This window comes from Dromiciops gliroides, chromosome 2 (assembly GCF_019393635.1).
Source record: "Dromiciops gliroides isolate mDroGli1 chromosome 2, mDroGli1.pri, whole genome shotgun sequence".
Taxonomy (NCBI): Eukaryota; Metazoa; Chordata; class Mammalia; order Microbiotheria; family Microbiotheriidae; genus Dromiciops; species Dromiciops gliroides.
Genome location: NC_057862.1, coordinates 140,290,722 through 140,304,163, shown reverse-complemented (window position 1 = coordinate 140,304,163; position 13,442 = coordinate 140,290,722). Strand labels below are relative to the sequence as shown.

Genomic DNA, 13,442 nt, shown 5'->3' with positions numbered 1-13,442 from the left:
GCAGTGAGAAGAATGCTAGATTTGGCATCAAAGGTCTTTGTTTCAAAGCTCTGCTGATTATTCCCTCTGTAATTTGGGGGGAATTGCTTAACCTCTCTAGGGATATCTTTTCTTATCTATAAAATGAGGAGATTTGACCAGAGGACTAGATGTCCTTCCAATTTTAAGTCTCTGATCCTATGCTTCCTAGAACTGGACTGAAAACTTTATAGCACTGCTGTGAGTAGTAGGAACCTCTCTCTTTACTTTCTAGCTTTGGGGATTTTTCAGGTTTTTAAAGAGCCAGCATTTTCTGCTTTAGAAAATTTGGGGCTAAACTATCAGGTTTGGATTGGAAAGGTAATTCATGTATCTACAGGGCAAGGGAGGGTCTTCTAGCCCATTTTAGGGCTAAGTTTCTTCCAGAAATGTTTGCTAGGCCAGTATTTGGTCCTCTCCACTTATTCCCTATTTCTAGATACCCCTAGAGTGCTGTTCTTCATATACATAAATAATCAATGAACAAGTTATAGGTAATATTCAGTAGTTTTTGGTGATCTGATATCCCCAAGAAACAAGGAGGTTGAGGTAAAACTGCACTTGTTTGAGGATTCTTTCTACTCTCAGAAATGTGCTGGTGGAATGATAAAAAACTTATGACATTTTAAATGGCATCCTGTGAGAAAGTTAATTAATACTGAAATCAAATGCTAACTGCCTTAGCAAACAATGTTTGTAATTGAAAAGAACCCTGGGATATTTTAAGTTGTAAAGTTGATGGATTTTGGTTTTTGGAATTGTTCTCTGATTTTAAATTGCATTATGAATACAATGCTCTAAATGAGAAGTCACCTTCTCCACGCCCCCCCCCTTAGCACTGAATGTTGTGTGTTGGCTGCTTGTGCACCTAGATGGCAAATTGACTCCTTTGCATTTGAACTGAAGTGTTTTATGCAGAAGCTACTTAGAGTCCTCAAGGGCAATGACTGCTTTTTGACTTCTTTATAGCTTCTGTGCTTAGCCCAGTGCCTGACACTTAGTAGTCTCTGAATAAATATTGATTGATTGACTAACTGACCCATACCGCTTGAATACTGGTGCTCTTTTTCAAGAAGTTACTTTGAGATGACAACATGGTGCAATGGAATGAGTAGCTGGGCTTAGAGGAGGCAAAAGGGGACAAAACCCACTCATTTTGGAGTTAAGGGACAGTCTGATGCTTAGACTTGGACAAATCACTTACTTTCCCCAGTCCTCAGTTTCCTCATCTGTAAAATGAGAACGTGACTCAAAAACATGGGTTCTTAACTTTATCATGTGTCATCAATGCCACTTACCATCCTGTTGAACCTATTGCTACTGTGGTTTGTTGTCTACATTCATAATAAGTGCTAAATTTCTGTTAGAGGTTAGGAAAAATGATAATGCCCATCCTTCCCCCATCTAAGTTCACAGATTCCCTAAAACCTCTCCTTGGACCTGGTATGTGGACCTCACCTTAAGAACCTGTGTTCTTTTATCTATGATGCAAAGACCTGGGTTGGACATCTGCTTCTAACACTGACTAGCTATGAGACCCTAGGCAAGTCACTTAATCTCTGGGTACCTCAGGCAGCTCTCAAGGATTTATGTATTAGATCATAAACCATTTTAGATTGCTTTGGACAAAGAAGTTGGTTTATGATAGAGCCTTTCTGTATTTATATGACAGCAATGATAGTTAGCATAATGGAGGGCTTAATTTTAGTCTGCAAGACCAACTTCTAATCCTGCCTCTTAACACTTACTAGCTATGGGACCCTGGTCAAGTCATCTAACTACTCTGAATCTTAGACAAATCTCATGTACTCAAAGATGGAAGGAAAGGAACCCAGAAGCTATCTCATCCAAGCTCTTCATTTTGCAGATGAGTAAACTGAAACCAACAGAAGCTTGGTTAAAGTAATCAGGTAATGAGCAGCAGAGTTGGACTTTGAACCAGGGCTCTTTGAGTCTATCAACGAGTACTTTCTTAGTGATCACTTCATCTCCGGTATTGCAATGAACACTGGAGCTACTGTGCTAAGCCTTGGCTCCAGGCACGGTGTTCTTTCTTCAAATAAAAATTAAATTTTTATACATAGATAAATATATTTCAAATATCAAGCATTTTTTTCAGCGTGTGGTGCCCCCCCACCCCACACTGTACTATGTGTGTATGTTTGTTGGGCGAGGGAATGTTGTAATTTGTGTGCAGAGAGTTAGCTCACATACTGGGAGTTCCCAAATGGATGAAATCTCAGGAATTTCATTTAGAGAGAGAGAAGAGAGACAGAGAGACACTCAGAGAGAGTCACATAGAGACAAAGACAGAGAAAAGAGAAGAAAAAGAAGAAAATTGGAATGCTCAAAACATGGAGAAAGAAGTTTTAATCTGTTCCCAGTTTAGGGATAATAAAAATTAGGAGGCTGTTCCAAACATTGCCCCACAAAAAATTACCAAGAAAAGGAAGGCTTGCCTTTGCTTAAGACGAAGAAGATATTTCATGGAATTCTATAAAATGACTAATGGAATGGCCAAGGACAACTTGGACATGTTTAGAGGATTCATAAATACCAAGGGGAGGGTATGGGGAAATGTGGGCTCATGTAAATTTAAATCCTCAAAGGATCCTTTGCAGTCTCAGGCCTGTTTTCTGTTGATCTCCTTCTATTCCTATTTCCTGAAGGCCCCAGGGATTTAGTCCACTTGTGCTTTTCCACTGTTACAACCATATCTTTTAACTGGTTTTCCCCCATTTAAGGTTCCCTGCAGAATGGGTTATAGCTTCCTTATTTCTTCCATATCCTCTTCAGGATAGAATCATAGGTTTAGAGCTGGAAGAGACCTTAGAGATCATAGAATCCGACCCCACTATTTTACAGAGTGATTAACTGAGGTCCAGAGAAGTCAAGCAACTTGTCCAAGGTTACAAAGATGATGTGTCTGAGACAGGAATTGAACCCAGGTCTTCCTGACTGTAAGCCTAGCACTTTATTTTTAATGGATATAAGGAAACAGATTGTAAAGCATTTAAAATAGGCTATACAAGGAAAGTGACTGGAAATCTAAAATGTTTGCAGTAATTGGGACTTTGTGTTGTCATTTTAAATGGATATAAGTCAATTTTCTGTGTCCTTTTATCAGCCAGGAAAACAAAACAAAATATTCTGCTTAGCCTGTAGACTTGGGTTCTTTTTCCCACTTCTACTAACTAAATTATTTCAGTCAAGTCACTTAATCCTCTCTGGGTCTCTGTTTCCTGCTTGTTAAAATGAGGAGATTAGATGAATTGATCCCTAAGGTCACTGTTGGCTTTAACTGTGACTGTGGTCTCTCTATCTTGGGAGTCACTTTTTCCTCAGCTATCCATCTCTCCTTTCTGGGGCTTATCAATTTACCCCTTCTCTAGTATCCACTTCTGCTTGCAAATAGATCTTTAGATACCAGAATTGAATGGTATTGACCATACGGACCAATAATGGGTCATCAGCTTATATGGAGTCTAATTTATATATCAGAGACAACTTCTGGCCTGTCATGGTCCATCTCAGTGTCCCCTTGCATCTTATAGGTCATTTTCCATGTAAAATAGATACTTTGCAAAACTTGAGAGTTAAGGTTAAAACAGATAGGAGAGAGTTCTGTTTTATGCAGTACAGAATAAACTGCAAAACTTATACCTGTATACCAGTAAGGCTAGGAACCAAAGAGTAGTTGTTAATGTCTCTAAATCAACATAGCATGTTGTTCTAGGGATCTGTACTTGACCCTTCTGGTTAACATTTTAAAAAATCAATAACATGGTGAAGAAGTAAATGGCATGCTTATCAAATTTTTAGTTAGGAGTGTTAGCATATTGAATGAAAGTCAGGCCATAACATTGGGCTGAATCTCATAGATGAAATTCAATAGGGAGCTTCTTTTTTATTTTTTTTTGTATGTTGAAGTGTTCATGTTTGATAATTGTTGAGTTTACAACAAAAAGAAACAATATATGGAAGAAAAATTAATAAGGACAGATACTAATTTCTACAGCTTATGTAAAAAAATTACTTCACTAGCATAGTATGGGAAAGGTGTGGCTAGACTCAAGTCCATGTAGGAAAAAAAAAGATTTGTGCATTTTAGCAAACTTCTAGGTCAATATAGATTAGCAGTATGATAAGAGAGGGAAAGAGAGGGAGGGAGGGAGGGAGAGAGGGAAAGAAAAAGAGAGAGAGAGAGAGAGAGAGAGAGAGAGAGAGAGAGAGAGAGAGAGAATATTGAACAAAGTAGGTGATAATTTGACTGAACTCTGCTCCATTTATATTGTGCCTGAAGTATCTGGGTACCATCAATCCCCGAAGAAGGGAGGATTAAACTCTTAAAAAGCTAGTTCACCCCCTCTCTCAGCACAATTGTATCCATGATCAGAGTCTTAATGCCACCACTGATGCACCATACCCATACCTCACTCCCAAGATCTCTCTGATCAAACTGTTTTTGCTTGTGGTGTAAATTTCTAGTTATTATGGACATGCTATCTACATTCAACTTTTTGAAGAAGGATCATTCTATCAAAGAGAAATTAGACTTGTTCTGCTAAGCCCTAAAGAGAAACACTAAGACGGTAGGAGTAGAAAAGAGACATATTCCAGTTTGATGTAAGAAAGGCTTCCTAATAATTGGAGCCTTCTAGGAGTGAAATGGATTACCCTGGGAGAAAGTAGGTTAACTTTTACTGATGTCCTTAGGGGAAGACTGGGGATGTTAAGGAATGTAAAGGAATTCTTGGCCTGGTATAGGCTATACTAGATGGATGCTAAGCTTCAATCCAGCTATGAGATTCATTGGTTCCATGTTAGAAATATAAGTTTATTCAAAAGGAATTTGTGAGTGACAGATATGTAAAGGACCAATAACAGAAGCTAAGGCATGTCTAACTTTTCAGGTTGCCATATAATACAATTCTAGGTCAGCTAGATGATGCAGTGGGTCTGGAATCAGGAAGACCCTAGTCCAAATCCAGCCATAGTCACTTTCCAGCTGTGTGATCTTGGGCATGTCACTTAACCCTGTTTGCCTCAGTATCCTCATCTGTAAAATGAGCTGGCAAAGGAAACGACAAAGCATTCCACTATCTTTGCCAAGAAAATCCCAAATAAGGTCACAAAGAATCGGACACAACCACACCAACTGAAAAACAGCATAATGCAATTGAGCTTTTCTGTAATATGCCCCTTGGGATATTTGTTGACAAAAAGGCTAAAAGGGTGTGGTTATAACTCAGTTTGGTAGTCCCTGTATTCCTTTGTATTGATAATATTTGACTTATCTTCAAGTTGTTCTATGAGAGATCATGAAGTCATTTAAGGTAGTATGACATTATATCCAATGGAAATATTATCTCAATGAGAATATCTGAGTATAGAGAGCAGGGATGTTTGCTGCCTTGAAAATACAATTAATTTTTTGGAAGTTAGTTGCTTAGAGAGAAACATAGCATTGCTTTGTGCTGAGTTAGGATTGCAGGTGACCTTGATTCTATGATAAACTCTTGCTGAGGGAATTGAAGGAAGATAAATACAAAAGGCACAAAAATTGATCAGAGATGGCCAGGTTCTCAGAGTTGTGTTTTGTCTCCATGATTTTTAATGATATTTCTATGGTTGTATGAAACCTATAAACACTTTGGAGCAGATTTAAAATTTAATTAGTATGTGTGTCCATTTTCTTCAATTACAAGATGTTATGCTAGGGTTTTTCTTTTCCTATTCAAGAGCAGTGAGGTTATGAGGAATTGTTTCCCTCTAGGCACCAACTCAGAATTGGCAGGTTTGAATATCTCTGTGGGAGAACTGACAGGTCTTGAGCATACTTTTCTCAGATGTGTGATAATTCATTTCCCAGCCAGAAGGGTGAGTCCTATTATTTTCTTTTAGGATTTGATGAGAACTGCTAGTCGACAGAAATTTTGGAGAAAATTGAAGTTGGGTATCCTTTTTTATGTTCTTGGAACTTGGTGATGTAACCTTATAGGATAGTTGTGAAGACTATAGTTGTAAGATAATATATGTATACTCTAAAGCACCCAATCATTACCATTTATTATTATGATCATCATCATTATTTTTATTACTGCCATTTTGCCCAGAATTATAATAGGTTGCCTCTTTATGTGTCAGTAGAGTCAAATGTAAGTCTGGGAGGGAAAGGAAGAGAAGAGAGAAGGTAAATATCCCTGTGTGGCTGCTAAGTGCCACAGAAAAATGTCAGAATATACTTAATCCCTTGAAAATATGTGACAAGATGGCTTCATTCTTCATTTTCTCCCTTTTCTCCATATCTGACAGTCCTATAAAATAGAGCCTCTAAGCTTGGGGCATTAACCTTTGTGTTATTTTTGGAACATACATATTCATGAAGGTTTAAAAAATAACTTCACTAAAATAAGGATATCTACTAATTCCATTTTGAAGCACAAGTTCATTGGCAAATCAATGTTCTTAAGACAATATTATATGATGAATGGTTATAGAAACTTTAAAAAAATATTATTAGTCCACAGTGATTTCTGTTCATCTCATTAGAATTGCTCATTTTAAGATAACTCAAAGTAATTGACTTATTTAAATTTTTTGTAATTAAAAGAATTCAGCTGATATTGAATATTTCGTATGAGTATCCTGAAGCAAAAGTAATTCTTTGTTTCTTAAATTTCTTCCAGGAAGGTTTCATTGGCAAGAGATTTTTGAAGGCATTACTTACCACACTACTCAATTATAGGTAAGGAAGAAGATGGCTTCTTTGAAGTGAAATTTCTTTTTTTATTCTCACTATATTAGAAACTGTTTACTTATTACTTTGTTAGAATCATGTTTGATGTTTACTCTCATAGCATTATCTCATTTTCTGGATGGAGCAAAGGTAATTGCCATGTAGTTTAAAACATTTTTTCTATATATTAAAAGATAATTCATGATTGTATTTTTATTTGATTAGCTCTAACTCTTCTATTGATTGACTTGATGATCACATATTCTATCTTAATTCCTGTAATAGTAAAATGCTGCCTTTAATCCATGAAATCACATGTTTCTGTTATTTCCCCACCATGTACCAAATATATTTGAAATACAGCTTAAATTTTTAGATGAAATGGCCATTTGAAAACATTGGCCATCATTTGTTTCAAAATGGTGCAGTGAACCACTAGTCAAACTTAGTAGCATTTGGTAGCATATCAAATGTGTTCAAAATCAATATACTTCCCTAAAGTTATTGTCTTACGAACAAACACATGTGAAATGCCAAGCAGTTGAATCAGAAAGAGGTAACAAGTGCTGTTCTTCATACACATAAATAATTAATGAACAAGTTATAGGTAATATTCAGTAGTTTTTGGTGATCTGATATCGGGGAACCTCATCTCTCCCATGAGATTACAAGCACAGGCCTTTTGACCCATATCATTCTATTCTAGACTTTTTGTGTTATTGTGGAAAGACCATTGGATAGGAATTGGGAAACAAGGGTTCTATCCTGGATCTGTTATTAACTGGCTGTATGCCCCAGCCCAGGGCTATTAAACTCAAATAGAAATGAGTCACTAACCTGTAGTCAGGCAGCTAGGTGGTATGGTACAATGGATAGAGTGCAGGACCCACAGTGAGGAAAACTTATCTTCCTGAGATCAAATCTGGCCTCAGACACTTACTAGTTGTGTGACCCTGGGCAGGTCATTTAACCCTGTTTGCCGCAAATGGGGTCATGAAGAACTGGAGACAACTTAAATGACTGGACAACAACAAAAATTGTACATAAAGATTCCTGTATGCGCCTCAATGACTTATAAGACCACACATTAACATTATCTTTGTTTTATTGTATTTGTTTTGTTAAATATTTCCTAATTACATTATAATCTGGTTTGGGCAGTATTTGGGAGTGTTTGGGGCTACATGGGACCCGAAGACCTTATATATGATGCCTCTGATGTAGCCTCTCTAAAGCTTAGTATCTTTATCTGTAACACAAATTTTTTAGTAAATTCTCTTCCAACTCTAACATGCTATATTTCCTTTTATCTCTCAATTCACTTCTGCCTTTTCTTATCTCTTGTATTCCTCAATTCTCTTTCTTCTCTCCTCCTATATCCTTACTTTATCATTAAGATAATTTAAAGAAGTAGTTTTTGCTCAACAACTTCCAACTTTAACCTAAAAATCTCCAAGCCTTTAAAAAAATCTTCACCCTCATGTTTTATTCATGGAAACCAAAGTGGAATATTCAGTCTCATTTGGCAGCTATATGAAAATTTTCTGTCTCTGTAGGATTTTAGGCCTTCAGTTCCTGTGTGTACATATTTTCCTCTTTCATACTAATTATGAATTAGTAGAGTTTTTAAACGTGCCAATATGACTCTAGGTATCATGGAAGTTATTAAAAATAAACAAACAAAGCTTAAGAACCTTTCTAAGGAAATTTGTGGTACTGAGCATGGCAAAACAACATAAGTAAAATAGCAAAACCTGCATAATATCTCTTCATCAGCTAGTAAACATGCATCATTACCTTTTAGGAACCTCAGTGGTAGTGAAAGTGTGGTAAATAGCTTGTACCACCTGTGATTTCCTCTTCCAATATGAAAAATTAGGGTCAAATATGTGCATGCAGTTCAATGCTAGTTGGTGAGTTATGGTGTTGGGGAGGATAAAACCTCTTATTATAGTCCATTCCCCTCTCCACCTTCAGGCATATACACATTCCATTTCAACACTACATAGAAAAACAACTATTTCCCTTGAAACACCCTTCATTCCATAGGGATTATAGTCTTGCTTGTTTCCTCTTCATTGGCACTAGATTGATTTAGGTATAGGGGACCTGACTTTTCAGGGAGGGGGAAGAAATGAAGTCAGCATTATAAATGCTTTATAGATGAAAGACCTGAGCTAGGTTTTAGGACAATATCCATAGTTTCCTTCCTAATTGACTTTGTTAGTTCGTTAACATTCACAAGGAATACTTGATAAACTGTTAAAGATTTATTTTAATTCCATCCATTATGATAGAGTTAATCAGTTGATCAGAATGTCAGTAGCCAATGAATCCAATAGAGGGGGAAAATTATAAAATTTGGTGAATTTCTAGAGGCTGCCAGGTAAATTTCTACATGAAAAATAATATATTTGTTCACTTGTAGTGAATTAATCTGATGTGTCGAGACCTACTTCATCTCCCTGATTGAGAGATAAACACTCTCATAAACATACTGTCATAGCCTAATTTGTCAGGAAGGCTTGAATTACATAGTTCTAATATGCAAAAAATTATGTTTCCAGAAAAAAATATTTCAGGAAGGAGACAGCACTTAGTGACTGAGGCAGTCATAGAGGACTTCTCAGAGAACATAGCTTGAGACCTGGACTTCAAAGGAAGATGAGGATTCTGAGAGGTAGCAAAAAGGAATAAAGATATTGCCAGTATGGGAAAAAGCTTGTGCATACAGATGGAGGCCAGAGATGAGATATGGTAGTTGGGCAACAACTTGGAGTTCAGTTTGGCTGGAACATGAAATGTATGAAGTAAGGTGGAAGTTCAATCAGTTGATTTATTAAACATCTACTTTTTGCTAACTGTGGCATAACAAATAGAGAGTTGGCCTTGAAGATGGCAATACCTCCTCAGGGAGGGGGGAGAGGAGGAAGGGAAGGATGGATAAAAATAGGAACCCCAAATTATAAATGAAAATATTTATTACTTTGAAAACAAAAAGCAAATGAACAAAAAAAGAGATGGTAATGCTTACTTTTAATTCCCTCCTCTGACACATATTGACTGCGTGACTCTAGACAAGTCACAACTTCCCAAGTTAAGTAGAGCCAACAAACATTTTGTAAGCACCTACTGTGTGCCAGGCATATGCTAAGTAGCGATTATACAGGGGCAGCTAGGTGGCACAGTGGATAGAGCACCAGCCCTGGAGTCAGGAGGACCTGAGTTCAAGTGCGGCCTCAGACACTTAACATTTACTAGTTATGTGACCCTGGGCAAGTCACTTAACCCCAATTGCCTCCAAAAAAGTGTAGTGATTATACAAAGAAAGACAAAAAATAGCCCTTGCCCTCAAGAAGTTTACATTCTAATGGAGGAGACAACATGTAAGTAATTAAGTGCATACAAAATATACATAGAGTATATGGAAGGGAGGCATTCCCTGAGAAGGGAAGGCATTAGTAGGTGGAGAAGACTGGAAAGACCTCCTGTAGTAGGTGGGATTTGACCTGTATCTTGAAAGAGATCAGGGAAAGTAAGAGGTTCTTGGCAATTCTCAATGTTCTAGGTAACTTTCTTTTTTCTTTCTCTTTTCTTTCTTTCTTTCTTTTTTTTTTTGCAGGGCAATGAGGGTTAAGTGACTTGCCCAGGGTTACACAGCTAGTAAGTGTCAAGTGTCTGAGGCCGGATTTGAACTCAGGTCCTCCTGAATCCAAGGCCGGTGCTCTATCCACTGCACCACCTAGCTGCCCTCATCTAGGTAACTTTCTAAGAGTATAATTTGCAAAGAAGGGATCAAATTGCACTGGGAAAGAGAGTTCCTCATCTGAGAGTTCTTTATATTTATAACATCCTAAGTTGATTCAGGCTGTATCCCTGGTCCCTCTCCCTATGTGTGAGGCACTGTGTTGACACCAAGATAAAGACAAAACCAGAAGTTTTTAACCTTACATTCAGCTGGGCACGTGGGGAAGCAGGCAACACAATCATAGATGAACGTATGACAATGCAAACAGAGTAAATACGGAGTATTGGGGAGGGGGTGATCAGGGAAAACCTCCTAGAGAATGTGGTGCCTGGGCTGAAGGGAGACAGGGAACCAATGAGATAGACAATCCCTACTGATATTGTGGCGGAGAGCTTCTGATTTTTTTGTTTGGTTCATTTGTTTTTCTTTTTTGGAGAAGAGATATAACCCCATTGGTTCAAATATAGATGATTTATAAATACTAGGTGGTTGCTTGTTGTTTTTAAGTATTTTTGTAAGCCTTAAAGTGATGTGTAAATGTGTTAGTATTATTTTAAAAATAAAATTTAAATCTTAAAATTCTCCTTTTATTTGATGATGTGATGCACTGAAGCTTGGAGTTTTTATTCTGAGCCTTTGACATAAACCTAATGGCAGGTGCTGGTTCCTGCTACTTTTTAAGACACCACTGAGGATACTGTGGGCAAATAGACCTGGGAGACTTGAGAGTGTTTACAGGAGAGGGACTGAGCAGGTGGAAGGATGGGGGTGGCAGAGTGGAGAGAGCTCTCTGAATCTCCATTTAGAAGCCTCATTAAGCTTTCTTTCTATTTCCAAATGCTCTGTTCTGGAAGAGACATTGGCCCTTTTAGAGAGCAAATACAGGCTGCTGAGGAGGTTGCTAAGGAACAGTTGTATTTAACTCACCTTAGAGTAACACAAGCCACATCCTTGGTAGGCAAAAAGCTCAAGGGAGGCGGGGACCATTTCACAAAGTGTTTTATCCGATAGAAAATTCCTCCCTTCCCTAACCCCCCATTCTCTAGTATATTTCCAAATTTCTCTTTATTGAAAACCAAGTTCCCCTTATAGTTAAAGTCCTCTTGTACTTGGGGCAATATGGTGTTTCAAATCTTCACCTACTAAAACAATGGTTTGAAGATAAGATTTTTTCTTTCTTTGGTAATTTCTATGATTCTTAGTATAAGAAGATAGGAATTGTGAACTGAGCCTAGAATTTCAAAACAGGAAGGTACCTTAAAGATCACATTGCTCAGCTCCAACATGGACCTATGCCCAAGAAAGTTAAAGGACTTGCCAGGTTCCTGCTTCTCTTCAGAGAAGGTAAACAGGGGTGTGGAATAACTTTTACATTTTCAGATATGTTCCAAATGTTTATTTGTTTTGCTTGATTATATTTCTTGAAAGGAAAAAACCAAGGGGGATGGGTGAGTCAGTGGGAAGTAAGAGTGATGTTAAAAAAATATCAATAAAACATCTAAAAAGTTAAGAGATTTGCCCAAGTTTATACAGAAGATTTTTGGCAGACCCAGAATTAGAAACCAGGTCACTTGACTTCCAGTCCAATGCCTTTCCCTATCTCTTGCTGTTTCCCAAAGTTATGGCATCTCAGGGGTACTAGAAACAGATTGAGAGCCCAATTGGGTCCAAGAAGATGAAGTTGGAAATGAGTTTCTATTCCTTGAAAAAGTGGTGTTTACTAACATTCTGATAGGAAACTCCTGGGGTGGAGCTGGTGATGTTTTGAATTCTACATTAATGGGCTAATTTCCAGAGGAGGTTGGTAGGATAAAATGTTCTCCAGAGTTAGAGAAATAGTTGTTTCTCAGGGACTAGATTCTTTTGGTGGGACAACGTGGCTGTAATGGGAATTATCATTACTGTTAGATATTAAGTCTTTTGGTTGAATTAAGATTGGAGACATAAGCACAGATTTCATAGTACAACAGTTCTTCATTGTAATGGCTTCATTTAAAAACCCTTTCTTTAAAGGCATGCAAAATATTTGAAAAGCTAATAAAACAAGCAAATGTTTGATTACCTGCTTTATAAAAAGCACTGTGTTAGGCACTATTAGGGATATGGAGAAGTATATATAGATGGAGAGACAAGGCATAAGTTAATGAAAAGTTAATAATACCAGAGTTAATAATAAAGATGGAAATACAAGAAATGTAAAAAGGCAGTATATAATTAATAGCAAAAGTAGTAGTCTAATAAATGAATAATTTCAGCCTAGAGGAAGGAAGAATAACTGTAGGTTTCCCTTTCCAATACTGGTTATGCTTTTTAAAAAAAATCCCTGTTTTAAAAATGTAAAATATAAAGACAAAAACACATATATGTGTATGTGTATACACAAGCAAAACAAATGTGTGCATTAGAAATGTCCAAAAGACAAACATATATGTATATATGTGGACATATGTATATACACACATAGACATACACACACACACACACACACACACAATTTTGTACTCTTGAATGTTTCCCCCTTCTATCAGGAGTTGAGTAGCATGATTCATCATTAGACCTTTGGAATGGTGGTTGGTCATTTTGTTAATCAATGTCCCTAAGTTTTTCAAAGCTGGTTGTTTATGCACTGTTTTTAGTATATAAATTGTTCTCTTTGTTTTGTTCATTTCATTCTGTATCAGTTCATACAAGTTTTTTCCAGGTTTCTCTGAAGCCATCACCTTCATAATTTTCTATAACAATTATAAACTACATAATTCAGCTGTTCCCCAATTGATGAGATTATTCTCAGATAACAATTGTTTTCTACCATAAAACTCCAAATATTGTTTTTACATCCTTAGAGTTTGTTTTGCTTAGAATTAATCCCTACCATAATGTAATTTAATTCTTCCTTCTCCCAGTCCCCTTTCCTTCCTATTTCTCTGAGTTAAATGT

The 13,442-nt window shown here is 37.0% G+C and overlaps 1 protein-coding gene across 4 annotated transcripts in view; it reads left to right on the top strand.

Annotated features, from left to right (window-relative positions):
• Positions 1-13,442, top strand: part of APBA2 (amyloid beta precursor protein binding family A member 2) — a 373,381-nt gene that overhangs the window by 151,206 nt on the left and 208,733 nt on the right. For all 4 annotated transcript variants that reach the window (XM_043987875.1, XM_043987872.1, XM_043987873.1 and 1 more), the window contains exon 2: positions 6,708-6,766. The gene's annotated coding sequence lies outside the window, so the exon portion shown is untranslated. The remainder of the gene's footprint in view (positions 1-6,707; positions 6,767-13,442) is intronic.